This window comes from Panicum virgatum, chromosome 5K (genome assembly GCF_016808335.1).
Source record: "Panicum virgatum strain AP13 chromosome 5K, P.virgatum_v5, whole genome shotgun sequence".
Taxonomy (NCBI): Eukaryota; Viridiplantae; Streptophyta; class Magnoliopsida; order Poales; family Poaceae; genus Panicum; species Panicum virgatum.
Window position 1 is genome coordinate 27,874,385 of NC_053140.1, and position 15,525 is coordinate 27,889,909.

A 15,525-nucleotide genomic window follows, 5' to 3' on the forward strand; every position below is an offset into this window, starting at 1 on the left:
TTGTTTTGTCTATGATCGATGAGTAGGTCAAAAACAAGTGTGGGGGGGGGTGGGGAGATCCCATGACACTACACATTCACGATCACATTCACACATCACACGCACCTCCCGTTCCGACTTCTGAGTTTGCACTACCTCAATTGTTTCCTCCCTTTTAGCATTTCTAAACATGCGCATAACGTTCCAAATACCTGAAATTGTTTAAGAATATGCTAACATGAGTTCTTGATAGATGCCTTGCATAAATGGTTTTCATGCTGCTCTTGAGTTTGTGAACCATATCTTATAGGACCCCATGATGCTTAGTTGTTGTGTAATGAGATATGTCTGGTTTAAAGTTGTTCATCTCTTTCATGTTGACTAGTTTGGGAATTTTATTTATGAAAACAAAACTGAGTTCATGGTCTTTTCTCTTTACCCACCACCCTACCAAAGCCATATGTTACTTCCCACTTGAAAATCCCATGTATTTGTCTCTTGACTACATGTTCAGCTTGATCAAATTTTGTGACCCATCATGGTTTACATTGTTTACGTTCTTGATTAAAGGTTATATGTTCAGATGAAACTCATGCTCCTTAAATACTGTTTGACAATAGTATTAAAAAACAATAGAGAGGGAGAGATGAAAAGATGGCATGCCAAAGAAGCATGACCCAAAAAATGAGAGAAAAGATGGGAGGCCAAAGAAGCATGACCCAGCAAATAAAGTCAGACATGAAAAGGAGCATATAATTATTTCTACATTATCCTAATCATTCCGTAAATATAAGTATCAATGTATGGATCCAATCTTTGATCTTGCAACAGATTTGAGTCAAGCGGATGCCTTCCTACCCTACCAACTAAACTCCACATACGCCATCAAGGCCGGTGAGGTCAAGTAAGGGTAAGTTTTGGTAAAGAAGTTAAGAGTGACATCGAGAGAAAAGAGTAAGACCATGAACACTTTTTCTATGAAAATTCTTTCAAAAATCCCCAAGTCTGGCACATGACAGGATGACACTTGAAGCCAAGATCATTCTGTTCTTCAACAGCTCAAGATATCATGGTAGACACATTCAAGTTCACAAGCAAAAGTAAGGTATGGAATAACTTTTATGCGGGATGTTCTATCAGGAAGATGCCAAGGCATCTCAGTCCTGACCTTTACTCGGGACGAGCAAAGGGCCAAGTGTGGGGGATCTGATTGACGGTCACTAACGACCTATTTTGACCATCAACTCCTGCACAAAAATGAACCATAATGTGGAATAAATGCTAGGATAGACTTATTTACTAACAAATTCCACAGATGATGTTCTAGAATATGTGCAGGTGATTTTTAGCTAATTTTGCAGCATAATGGTGTGACATGATCCAAGACACGATGTTCCAACGAATCAGGACGCGACACATGTCAAAACATGGATTAGAGGGCCCACCAGAGCAAGAAACCGACATACTAGAGGCTAATACCCATGCCATTGACAAGTGGGCCCAGGAAGAAACCTACAGACCAAAAGGGAAGGTCGGTGGGCCCACTGGGTGGCGAGCCGACCACCCTGGCGACCGAGTAGCCCGTAGGCCCCACCGACTTAACCTTGCCATGTGGAGAAAGCTCATTGGATGCCTACGTCGGTTTGGAGAGGATTAGCTGCAGATGGAGCTCCCCTTGGCCATGGCTCCCTCATATAAATATAGAGGGGGAGTGTAACACCCTAATTTTAAATTTCAGTATTTATTAATAAATTAATTGGCTTTAGTTAATTTTTTTAAGGTTTATTGTGTTTAGTTGGCATTTAATCTAATTTTTGTCCCTAATTAATTAAAATTTATCATAGGTTTAAACCTTTTGTTGCATTCATGCTGGTGCATAATTTTGTTTGAGTGTGGGTGAATTCAAATTTTATTTGAATTCAAACTTTGATTGGTTTAGAAATAGAAAAGAAAGAGAAAATAGAAATAGAAAACAAAACCCTCAACCAAACCCAAACCCCACTCTAACCCGGCCCAAAAACCCACCAGCTCAAGCCCATCCTCCCTCTCCCTTCCCGCGGGTCACTTCGGCCCAGACTCCCCCGCACGGCCCGCTCCCACGGCCTGCCTTCGCGCTGCGGCCCACGCCCGCGGCCCATCACCCTTCTTCCCCCCGGTCCGCTCGCGCTCGGCCCAGCCACCGCGAGCGCTCAGCAGGCCCGCACCGCAGCCGCTCGCCGCCAGCGCGTCGCCTCTCCCCCGCCTCACCCCGCTGACACCCGGGCCCCCCTCGTCAGCTCTATCTTCCCCGTCTCCTTCGCGCGCGCCAACGGAAACCGCCGCGATCCCCGGCGAACCCCGCGCCCGAATCCCGCACGCCGAGACCGGCCCTCCCTTCTTAAACCGCCCTGGCCCTCCCCAGCGCCCCATCTCCCCACACAGCCGCCACCCCTACGCCCCAGCGCCAACCCCGCGACCTCCGCCCGACGCAGAGCACCGCGCCGCCGCGGCCACGTCGCCTTGCCGCGCCACCACCCCTGCCAAGCTCTCCCAGAACTCCGCCCCGAGTCCAGGCTTCGCCTCTAGCCCTCTAACCTCGACCACAACCTTTACAGCGCCGGAATTTCCGCCAAGGGCCGAACGCCGGTGAGTAACCCGCCTTTCGATTTCTCGCCGCCGGTGGTCCTTGACCCGTCCTGACCCCTTGGTTTGCTCCGCAGCCTCGCCCCGAGTGGGTCCGCGCCGTCCAGAAGCTCGGGAGCGCCCTCCTTCAACCCCTCCTCAAGCGCCGCCTCTGCGCCGCCGCCAAACTCGCCGCCGACCCCTCCCCGCTACGGATCCGTCCACCCCGCGCCCTCGGTGAGCCACGCCTCGGTCCGTTCTATCTTTTGGCACTAGTTTTTGTGGATCCGAAGCCCCAGCACCCCCAGAACCCCGTTCGCCGGCGATGCTCCGCCGTGCACACCCGCCACCGCCGCCACACACGCCGTTTCGAACCCCAATCCACTGCTCTGAGCGCATGTGTGCATTACGCATGCCACGGGCTTGCCCCACGACCAAAACCCGGCCCGAAGTGACCCCTGGAGCGCCGTTTTGGCCTTCCCCGTCGAGCTTGCCGCCGCGGAGCAGAGCTCCGGCGAGCTCCGCCGCCGCCCGCGCGCCCTTCTGTTCTCAGCCGTCGGATCCAAAAGCGATGGCCACGATTAGATCAACCCCCATTCAGATCCAGGTCGCCAGATCGCGATCCAACGGCCAATATCCTAGGATACCGTTTCGCTGTGGCAATTTTGTTAAAGAACCCCCCAGTTCTCCCAGAATCAACCCGCAGTCCACCTATTTTGAAAAATAATCGCAGATAGGCCCAAAACTTTGCAAGAACACCCCTGAGCTTCCTAGAATTTGAACCCGCCGTCCAGGCTTAGTCCTTTTGCGTGTTAGCCCCTAGATCTTTTCAGTATTTACGTTTCAGCCCCTGGTTTTTGTAGAAAAGCCCCTGAAACTTCAGTTTTCTTACAAATAAGCCCCTGAACCTTGTTTTTGGCCTAGTTTATGCGTTTTAGCTCCGATTTTAGCGTTCTTTATATCCACGCGATCGTTGTAACGCGTAGAATAGTTCTAGAGTAGTTTTGTGCGCTGTTTTTATGTATTGATGTACTGTTTCTTAGTTTTTGTTAATGTTTGCTTGTATGCTTATTTTTGTGCATTGTTTTGGCCATGTGTTCGTGAGTAGACGTTGATCCATCTGAGGAGCCTCAGTACCAGTACCCGGAGCAGCAGCCGTCTTCCGAGCATTTTGAGCAGCAGCAGGAGCAGTACGAGGAAGGCAAGTATAACATGAACAACCTATCATCTTTAAATACATTTTCATACTGCATTTCAATACTGTATGCCTATAAGGACTTTCCTAGCCACTTTATATCCTTTATTTATACCTTTGGGTTGCATTATGGTTAGTTGTGCTAGGTTGCTGCGCTATAACACACTCTGGTCCTTTTTAATTAATTTGATTAATGTTTTACTTGAACTTAATTCTGAGAGTGGCACTCTGTGTGGCTTGAGTGGCTCACTTCTCGTTAAAAGATGTTTTTTTAGAAACATGGTTTAGGGGGCCAGCACGGTGCTTACTGCCTGGTTGGCCACTCTCCATAAGGACCGGTTCATAGAGCGACAACCTGGGACAACAGCGCTACCACAAGGCTAGAATGGGATAGACTTGGCGTAATAACTAGATCTTTTTGGTTTGGAGTAACTTACCTGCGGGGCAAGAGTAGTAAGCTTCAATGGTCCCTGCTCCTCCGGCTTGGTCTGTGCTTGGATTGCGCTCCTGTGCTTGTACCCCCGGAGGTGGGCCCCATCGTCGCCGACCTAACTCTCGCGGTTACGCCTTACCAACGAGATTCTTTTTAAAGGCCTCGTAGTGAGTCGCTGGCCATCTCACCTAAGGAAGTGTGATGAACAACTGGCGTAGCTCACGACTTGTGGGTAAAGATGTGCAACCTCTGCAGAGTGTAAAACTGGTATACTAGCCGTGCTCACGGTTATGAGCGGCCCAGATCCTCCTTTTGATTAGTGAAGTTATCTCCTTCCGACGAGGGAGGTGCTTCTCGGGGTTTACCTTGGTGGCTTGGTTTTGGTTTGGCTTCTCAGTAGTTACATGATTTAAACTTGATTAATTACTATGTAACTGGGTTAATGGTAATTCATCAACTAGTAGTAAATAGCTTAAATAAAATCTTGCCAACACTTAAAAGCTAATGCAGTTGAGTCAGCCAGCCTAGAGCCTCATAGTTTGTGTTATACTTGTTGAGTACAAGTTGTGTACTCACTCTTGCCTCTTCTCTACTTTTTCCTCTCGGCTACGCTACTGCTGCTCAGTTCCTGCCGACACGAGGGAGTTCGTCCAGCGCTACCAGGACTACGAGGACTTCTAGGTGCTTCGTCTCCCAGTCGACGTCCCTGTGGCGCCCTGCTTCAGCTTCGGAGAGCTTTATCGTATTTTTTTTTTTTGTACTTCGCTTCCGCTGTATCAGACATTTTGTCATTATTGTAATAAATAACATTCGTATTCGCTTTATTATGTCTTTTTACGTGATATGTGCTATGATATACTGTTCATTCTGTTGTATATACGTGTGACTTGATCCTGGCACGTATATGATTGCTCGGTTTATGTTCTTTTATAAACCGGGTGTTACAGAGTGGTATCAAAGCCGTATCGACTGTAGGACGAAGCCTAGATAGAACTGGTCAAGTTGTAGGACTTCTTCTCTCCAATCCTTGCCTGCTGAAACTATTTTACTATTATACCCCTTGAATTCTATGACTTTTACTCGTCTTGCCTTGTTTTCTCTCTCTAAATAATAGTTTTCGTAGATTTTGGCTAGAATCAGTCATCTGACCACCATGAGTAGGAGCTAGGTGACCCTTTTATAGTAATACGATAGCACGTTCTGCGACGCATTGTGTTAGTCGAGTTGTGTGTTAAACTCGACTAAAGAATGAACTTTTGAATGCTTGTTTTTATGCAAATGTTTGATTTGGATTTTTGGTTGATTGCATAGTTTAGTTGTTAAATTTATTTAATGAAAATCATTCCTAAGTTAAAGTTAATTAATTAATAAAACTGAGTTAGATCGTTGGGGGTAAAACCATCCACTCTATCCTCTCTACCTTATCATGCCTTGGGTTTCTGTCTTGTTTAGAAGAAGGATAGCGCGAAGAGAAGGTGATATCCAGAGATTCACCGACGAGGACGTCGGTTTCTGTAAGGGGGTAGGGATGTGACACCCCGTCCTACAAATAGTACAAGAGAAGTTGAGAATCTCTCCAATGAAACAGAAGAATTATGCTCTAGTTCCTTTTTCCCGGATTTATGTGACATTTATCTGGAGTTATCAGCAGTAATGCCTGTGCAGTGTTGTCTAAATAGGATAGAACCTTAAATAATGGAGTTTTTTCTCTCTTCCTTGACCTTACCAATCTGTGTTTCCCTTTGCCCCAGTTCAGATGTCGGCAAAACAAAAAGACCTTGGAGACAGTGCAATGGGTGATGGTGAGAAAACTTGCCAGTGTTGCCAATTCTATGGTGTTCCTTGTCGTCAAGTTCGTGCAGCTGAAGATGAAGCCACAACTAGGAGGAACCAGAGGTTGTTCTCCAGTACAAAGAGAAAGTGGTCTCGTCAAGAGCAGCTAGCAGAGGATTCCCTTTTCCTTGACGGCCCATCGGTCGACGAGCTACAGACCATCCAGAAGAGAAAGGACCCTGAGTACTCTGCAGATACACAGGTCAAGAACCAAGCGCTCTATGATTATGTTGATGGGTTGACTATCACTATGAACGTGATTCAGCCACACGGTCACAAGGAGTCCAAAGAGCAAGCAGCGGAAATAATGCGAGATGTGATGATGAGTTCACAAGGAGGACAGCCAAGTAGCCCCATTCACCATCACCGCATGTGCTACAAATGCGGGCAAAAAGGTCATTATGCCAAAAGCTGTCCAGCACCTCAGAATCCACGGCAGGCAGGACAACAGGGGCGCCCAGCCCAACCCAGGGCGCCAGCACAGGGCAGGGTGAACCACGTGACGGCCGAGTCAGCGGCCGAGGCTCCCAACGTGGTTATTGGTACGCTCATGGTTAATTCATATCCAGCTACAGTGCTTTTTGATACTGGTGCTACGCATTCCTTCATTACTCAGTCTTTTGTCGAGCATCATGGTATTCATACTAGCACATTAAAGAGGTGCCTGTTAGTATCTTCACCGGGAGGACAGTTGAGGTCTCACACTTACTGCCCGAGAGTCAGTATTTCCTTGAGGGGAGTAGAGTTCTGTACTGATCTGATGGTGCTAGACACCAAGGGCATTGATGTCATTCTGGGAATGGAAACTCTGGCCAAATGGGGAGTTCGGATAGATTGTGCTCAGCGGACAGTCTTATTATCAGCTTCCAGTGGCCAAGAGGTGGTTATCAGTGCAGTAGAGCCTTCTGGATTTCTTCATCAGATGGAGGCTAGACCCACGGACGGTATTCGCGTGGTGTCTGAATTCCCGGATGTCTTTCCGGATGATCTGCCAGGTATGCCGCCTGAACGCGCCATTGAGTTTTGTATTGATCTCTTGCCTGGCACAGCTCCTATTGCAAAGCGGCCCTACCGTATGGCACCTATAGAGCATGAAGAAGTTAAGAAGACTATTGATGAGTTGCTAGCCAAGGGCTATATCCGTCGCAGCTTCTCTCCTTGGGCTTTTCCATTGCTGCTAGTAGATAAGAAGGATGGCTCGAAGAGGATGTGTGTGGATTATCGGGAGCTGAATGCAGTTACTATCAAGAACAAGCATCCACTGCCCCGTATTGAGGATCTCTTCGATTTGCTTCGAGGTGCTCGTATATTCTCGAAGATTGATCTTCGTTCGGGTTATTTTCAGTTGAGGATCCGTCCTGGGGATATTCCGAAGACGGCATTCACCTGCAAGTACGGGCTATATGAGTATACGGTCATGTCCTTCGGCTTGACTAATGCTCCGGCTTTCTTCATGCACCTGATGAACATGGTTTTCATGGATTATCTGGATGTCTTCGTGGTGATTTTCATTGATGATATTCTGATCTTCTCCAAGACAGAAGAAGAGCATGAGGAGCATTTGAGGCTCGTGTTGCAGAGATTGAGAGAGCATCAGCTGTATGCCAAGTTCAGCAAGTGCGAGTTCTGGATTGACGAGGTGCCATTCCTCGGTCATGTTATCTCTCAGGGAGGCATTGCTGTTGATCCGAGCAAGGTGAAGGATGTGCTCGAGTGGGAGACACCGCAGACAGTAAAGGAAGTCAGGTCATTCTTGGGCTTAGCCGGATATTATCGGAGGTTCATTGAGAATTTCTCCAAGATCGCGAAGCCTTTGACTTCTTTGCTGGAGAAGAATGTGGCTTTCGTATGGACTGATGAGCGTCAGATGGCCTTTGATGAGCTGAAGAAGAGGTTGACTACGGCGCCAGTCCTGACTCTACCGGACCAGACGAAGAGGTTCACCGTATATTGTGATGCTTCGAAGGATGGTCTTGGGTGTGTTCTGATGCAGGAGGGCAGAGTGATAGCTTATGCTTCACGGCAGTTACGCCGGCATGAGCTGAATTATCCTACTCATGATCTTGAGTTAGCCGCAGTTGTGCATGCTCTGAAGATTTGGAGGCATTACTTGTATGGGCAGCGATGTGATATCTACACTGATCACAAGAGCCTCAAGTATATTTTCACGCAGAATGAGCTGAATATGCGGCAGAGAAGATGGCTAGAGTTGGTCAAGGATTATGATCTGGAGATTCACTACCATCCGGGCAAGGCCAATGTTGTAGCAGATGCTTTGAGCAGAAGGAGTTATGTCAACATGGCTGTTGCTTTCCAGATGCCTCCAGAGTTATGCGAGGAGTTCGAGCAGTTGAGTCTGGGCTTCATGCATCATACTTCGAGTGCAGCATTCGAGGCAGTACCGACTCTAGAGTCAGAGATCAGGCAGCATCAGAAAGATGATGAGAAGCTGCAGGAGATTCGTGAGTTGCTCAAGAAGGGCAAGGCTCCTCATTTCAGAGAGGATGATCAGGGTACCTTGTGGTACAAGAACCGGATCTGTGTGCCAGATGTGAAGGATCTACGGAAGTTGATTCTGAGTGAGGCCCATGATACAGCTTACTCTATTCATCCGGGCAGCACGAAGATGTATTATGATCTGAAGGAACGTTTCTGGTGGTATGGGATGAAGCGTTCAGTGGCAGAGTACGTGGCTATTTGTGACACCTGTCAGCGTGTCAAGGCTGAGCATCAGAGGCCAGCAGGTCTATTGCAGCCTTTGAAGATTCCAGAGTGGAAATGGGAAGAAATCACTATGGACTTCATTGTTGGATTGCCTCGTACTCAGAAAGGGTACAACTCTATTTGGGTAGTAGTGGATCGCCTGACGAAGGTTGCTCACTTCATACCAGTGAACACTACTTACTCCGGTGCCAGACTTGCGGAGTTGTACATCTCTCGGATTGTCTGCTTGCATGGTGTGCCCAAGAAGATCATATCTGACAGAGGGTCTCAGTTCACTTCTCGTTTCTGGGAGCAGCTCCATGATTCGTTGGATACGAAGCTGCGATTCAGTACGGCTTATCACCCTCAGACAGATGGACAGACAGAGAGAACCAACCAAGTGTTGGAGGATATGCTGAGAGCTTGTGCTATTCAGTATGGTACTAGTTGGGATAAGTGCCTGTCATTTGCTGAGTTCTCATATAACAACAGCTATCAGGCCAGTCTGAAGAAGTCACCCTTTGAGGCATTGTATGGCAGAAAATGCAGGACTCCTCTCTATTGGGATCAGATTGGTGAAAAGCAGCTCTTCGGTCCTGAGATCATAGATGATGCAGAGCAGATGGTTCAGGCAGTGCGAGAAAATCTGAGGATTGCACAGAGCAGACAGAAGAGCTATGCAGACGGCAAACGGAGAGACCTGACTTTCAGTGTCGGTGATTATGTATACCTGAAGGTGTCTCCGATGAGAGGAATCCGCAGATTCAATGTCAAAGGGAAGTTAGCACCTCGGTATGTGGGGCCATTCAAGGTGCTAGAGCGGAAAGGCGAAGTTGCTTATCGCCTGGAGTTACCTCTCAGTCTCTCAGGAGTTCATGATGTTTTTCATATATCTCAGCTGAAGAGGTGTTTGCGAGTACCCGAGGAGCAGGCACCCCTGGATGGAGTAGATGTCCAGGAGGATCTGACTTATACTGAGCATCCGGTGAAGATTCTGGAGACGTCAGAGAGGGTTACTCGGAACAAGCGCATCAAGATGTGCAGAGTTCAGTGGAGTCATCACAGTGAAGCTGAGGCTACATGGGAGCGAGAAGATGAGTTGAAGAAGACATACCCAGATCTCTTTGCTAGCCAGCCCAGCTAAATCTCGGGACGAGATTTCTTTAAGGGGGTAGGGTATGTAACACCCTAATTTTAAATTTCAGTATTTATTAATAAATTAATTGGCTTTAGTTAATTTTTTTAAGGTTTATTGTGTTTAGTTGGCATTTAATCTAATTTTTGTCCCTAATTAATTAAAATTTATCATAGGTTTAAACCTTTTGTTGCATTCATGCTGGTGCATAATTTTGTTTGAGTGTGGGTGAATTCAAATTTTATTTGAATTCAAACTTTGATTGGTTTAGAAATAGAAAAGAAAGAGAAAATAGAAATAGAAAACAAAACCCTCAACCAAACCCAAACCCCACTCTAACCCGGCCCAAAAACCCACCAGCTCAAGCCCATCCTCCCTCTCCCTTCCCGCGGGTCACTTCGGCCCAGACTCCCCCGCACGGCCCGCTCCCACGGCCTGCCTTCGCGCTGCGGCCCACGCCCGCGGCCCATCACCCTTCTTCCCCCCGGTCCGCTCGCGCTCGGCCCAGCCACCGCGAGCGCTCAGCAGGCCCGCACCGCAGCCGCTCGCCGCCAGCGCGTCGCCTCTCCCCCGCCTCACCCCGCTGACACCCGGGCCCCCCTCGTCAGCTCTATCTTCCCCGTCTCCTTCGCGCGCGCCAACGGAAACCGCCGCGATCCCCGGCGAACCCCGCGCCCGAATCCCGCACGCCGAGACCGGCCCTCCCTTCTTAAACCGCCCTGGCCCTCCCCAGCGCCCCATCTCCCCACACAGCCGCCACCCCTACGCCCCAGCGCCAACCCCGCGACCTCCGCCCGACGCAGAGCACCGCGCCGCCGCGGCCACGTCGCCTTGCCGCGCCACCACCCCTGCCAAGCTCTCCCAGAACTCCGCCCCGAGTCCAGGCTTCGCCTCTAGCCCTCTAACCTCGACCACAACCTTTACAGCGCCGGAATTTCCGCCAAGGGCCGAACGCCGGTGAGTAACCCGCCTTTCGATTTCTCGCCGCCGGTGGTCCTTGACCCGTCCTGACCCCTTGGTTTGCTCCGCAGCCTCGCCCCGAGTGGGTCCGCGCCGTCCAGAAGCTCGGGAGCGCCCTCCTTCAACCCCTCCTCAAGCGCCGCCTCTGCGCCGCCGCCAAACTCGCCGCCGACCCCTCCCCGCTACGGATCCGTCCACCCCGCGCCCTCGGTGAGCCACGCCTCGGTCCGTTCTATCTTTTGGCACTAGTTTTTGTGGATCCGAAGCCCCAGCACCCCCAGAACCCCGTTCGCCGGCGATGCTCCGCCGTGCACACCCGCCACCGCCGCCACACACGCCGTTTCGAACCCCAATCCACTGCTCTGAGCGCATGTGTGCATTACGCATGCCACGGGCTTGCCCCACGACCAAAACCCGGCCCGAAGTGACCCCTGGAGCGCCGTTTTGGCCTTCCCCGTCGAGCTTGCCGCCGCGGAGCAGAGCTCCGGCGAGCTCCGCCGCCGCCCGCGCGCCCTTCTGTTCTCAGCCGTCGGATCCAAAAGCGATGGCCACGATTAGATCAACCCCCATTCAGATCCAGGTCGCCAGATCGCGATCCAACGGCCAATATCCTAGGATACCGTTTCGCTGTGGCAATTTTGTTAAAGAACCCCCCAGTTCTCCCAGAATCAACCCGCAGTCCACCTATTTTGAAAAATAATCGCAGATAGGCCCAAAACTTTGCAAGAACACCCCTGAGCTTCCTAGAATTTGAACCCGCCGTCCAGGCTTAGTCCTTTTGCGTGTTAGCCCCTAGATCTTTTCAGTATTTACGTTTCAGCCCCTGGTTTTTGTAGAAAAGCCCCTGAAACTTCAGTTTTCTTACAAATAAGCCCCTGAACCTTGTTTTTGGCCTAGTTTATGCGTTTTAGCTCCGATTTTAGCGTTCTTTATATCCACGCGATCGTTGTAACGCGTAGAATAGTTCTAGAGTAGTTTTGTGCGCTGTTTTTATGTATTGATGTACTGTTTCTTAGTTTTTGTTAATGTTTGCTTGTATGCTTATTTTTGTGCATTGTTTTGGCCATGTGTTCGTGAGTAGACGTTGATCCATCTGAGGAGCCTCAGTACCAGTACCCAGAGCAGCAGCCGTCTTCCGAGCATTTTGAGCAGCAGCAGGAGCAGTACGAGGAAGGCAAGTATAACATGAACAACCTATCATCTTTAAATACATTTTCATACTGCATTTCAATACTGTATGCCTATAAGGACTTTCCTAGCCACTTTATATCCTTTATTTATACCTTTGGGTTGCATTATGGTTAGTTGTGCTAGGTTGCTGCGCTATAACACACTCTGGTCCTTTTTAATTAATTTGATTAATGTTTTACTTGAACTTAATTCTGAGAGTGGCACTCTGTGTGGCTTGAGTGGCTCACTTCTCGTTAAAAGATGTTTTTTTAGAAACATGGTTTAGGGGGCCAGCACGGTGCTTACTGCCTGGTTGGCCACTCTCCATAAGGACCGGTTCATAGAGCGACAACCTGGGACAACAGCGCTACCACAAGGCTAGAATGGGATAGACTTGGCGTAATAACTAGATCTTTTTGGTTTGGAGTAACTTACCTGCGGGGCAAGAGTAGTAAGCTTCAATGGTCCCTGCTCCTCCGGCTTGGTCTGTGCTTGGATTGCGCTCCTGTGCTTGTACCCCCGGAGGTGGGCCCCATCGTCGCCGACCTAACTCTCGCGGTTACGCCTTACCAACGAGATTCTTTTTAAAGGCCTCGTAGTGAGTCGCTGGCCATCTCACCTAAGGAAGTGTGATGAACAACTGGCGTAGCTCACGACTTGTGGGTAAAGATGTGCAACCTCTGCAGAGTGTAAAACTGGTATACTAGCCGTGCTCACGGTTATGAGCGGCCCAGATCCTCCTTTTGATTAGTGAAGTTATCTCCTTCCGACGAGGGAGGTGCTTCTCGGGGTTTACCTTGGTGGCTTGGTTTTGGTTTGGCTTCTCAGTAGTTACATGATTTAAACTTGATTAATTACTATGTAACTGGGTTAATGGTAATTCATCAACTAGTAGTAAATAGCTTAAATAAAATCTTGCCAACACTTAAAAGCTAATGCAGTTGAGTCAGCCAGCCTAGAGCCTCATAGTTTGTGTTATACTTGTTGAGTACAAGTTGTGTACTCACTCTTGCCTCTTCTCTACTTTTTCCTCTCGGCTACGCTACTGCTGCTCAGTTCCTGCCGACACGAGGGAGTTCGTCCAGCGCTACCAGGACTACGAGGACTTCTAGGTGCTTCGTCTCCCAGTCGACGTCCCTGTGGCGCCCTGCTTCAGCTTCGGAGAGCTTTATCGTATTTTTTTTTTTTTTTTGTACTTCGCTTCCGCTGTATCAGACATTTTGTCATTATTGTAATAAATAACATTCGTATTCGCTTTATTATGTCTTTTTACGTGATATGTGCTATGATATACTGTTCATTCTGTTGTATATACGTGTGACTTGATCCTGGCACGTATATGATTGCTCGGTTTATGTTCTTTTATAAACCGGGTGTTACAGGGAGTGAAGAAATGAAACACACCACACACCCAACTCAACTCACCTTTCTCCCTTGGAGCTTGAGGCCTTCATCCTAGATGCTTAGGTAGACTAGGAGGTGTAGAAGAAGAGGAGGAGAGTGAGGAGGAGTCGGGAGAAGTGCCGGGGTTGTCGGCACTCTTCTCCGCTTGTACCTCAACAGATGCTTATTCAGTTGTAAGTATTCGAGACTTTCTTATTTAGAATTAGAGTTTAGATCGCAAGTTATCATCTCTGCCTTATATAAGTTGATGTGTATGCTTAGAGAGTAGAATTTGATCTTAGCTTAAGACCCCGGATAAAAAAGGGTAGTCTTGGCCAGGGCTAAGGTTAGTAGGGAAAGGCGTAGACGTGGTGTCTAGGCTGGACTATACCACTCAGTTGTCAGATAGTCCCACGGTTTCTAGAGGTAGCCAGTAGGTGGTGACAGCCCTGTTCGAGCCCTAGTAATCCTCCACGTTCGGATATTGGATAGAGCACGTATTACTGGAGCTATTGGCTTGTATAAGCCAGTCGAAACTAGTAGCTCGAAGTATAACGGCGACGTGATCTCTTCTTCTAAGCATAGATTCTAGATCTTAGCAAGTACTCTCTTCTATCTCCCTTACACAGGCGTGTGTGTCCTTGGATGAGCCTGAACCCGTAGATAGTGCACTCATGTTCCCCAGTGGATTCGATACTCTGCAATACTCTTGGGTGAAAGCTACAGTGGTATCCGTGCGCTTGCGAATTTATTCGTGTTGTTACAAAGTACCAATAGGGGCCAGGCACGGCAGCCTCCTTCCCCCTCCCATGAGCCGCCTTCCTCCCGAGCTCCAGGGGTGGTCCTCTTCTCCCCATCCTCCTCCGTGCGTGGGGCGGCGACCCTCCCCTACTCCCACAGTGGCGAGCGCGGACAGCGGAGCGTGGTGCGGGTGGCAGGGCGGGTCCCTCCCCGCTGCCGCGGCACGCAGGCGGGCAAGCTCCCCGGCGAGCTTCGAATCGGTGGCGGGCCTCCTCCTCCCCGGCAAGCTTCGAATCGGTGGAGGGCCTCCTCCTCCCCGGCCATGGCGGGTCCATGCCAGCGCCCCCTCACTCCTCTCCCTCGCGGCCATGGCGGGCCGCCGGATCCGCCCGGGGCCATGTTGGCGGGCGTGCCATGCGCCGCGGCCCCGGCCATCCCTGGCGGCATGCCTCCCCGGGCGGGCGAGCAGCGCGCCGCCACGGGCGGGCGAGCCGCGCGGCCGTGGGCGAGCGTGCCATGGGCGGAGGAGGGCCTCGCCACGGCGGATGAAGGAGGGCCATGCAGCGGAGCAAGGGCCATGTGGCGGAGCAGGGGCAGCCATGGGCGAGCACGAAGCAGGGGCGGATGGCAGGGCGCGGCGTTGGCGCAGCAACGGGGGATGAGACAGCAGAGGAGCAGAGACGAGAGAAAGAGAGGATAAGGGGCAATTTGGTAATTTTTGATGGGTGGGCCAGGCTACCAGCCACGTCACAAAACTGCTGCCATGTCATAGCAATACCGCTCTGGTTTCGGCTCAGGGGGGTATTTTGCACGGTTTGGTTAGTTCAAGGGTGTGGGATGCCCGGTTTTGTAGTTCAGGGTTCAAAATCGGATGATCGTGATAGTTTAGGGTCCAAAAACGGACTTTACCCTAATAAATACAGCATTGCATCAGCTGGATCAACTAAAAGTCCATCCAGTGTTCTCCTGCTGTGGAATCCCTCCTCCCTGGTAATCCAAGTGGTCCAACAGGCTATTATCTTCGTCTCCAAATAATGGCCCAGGATCTCCACAAGTCCCCTCCAGATTTATCTCAGGATATGTACTCCACCTGAAAGTTCAGCAAAGAACAAATCTGAATATCATGAGCATATAACATAACTCGATCGATTATACGTCTGAATTCTGAATAGCTCAGTGCACATAAAATTACCATGAGAAACAATGGGTACAAACCAACATGACTGAAGCAGCAAAATTATAGCCTTATTGGTGTCCTGTGTGCGGGATTGCCTCATAGGAACTAATGTCAAATACCTACGAGCCTCTTCACATTTCAAAAATTATTAAATATGATTCAAGTTGTTAAGAAATGATGCTGATTCGCTCTTGCAGGCAATGTGGAGATATACC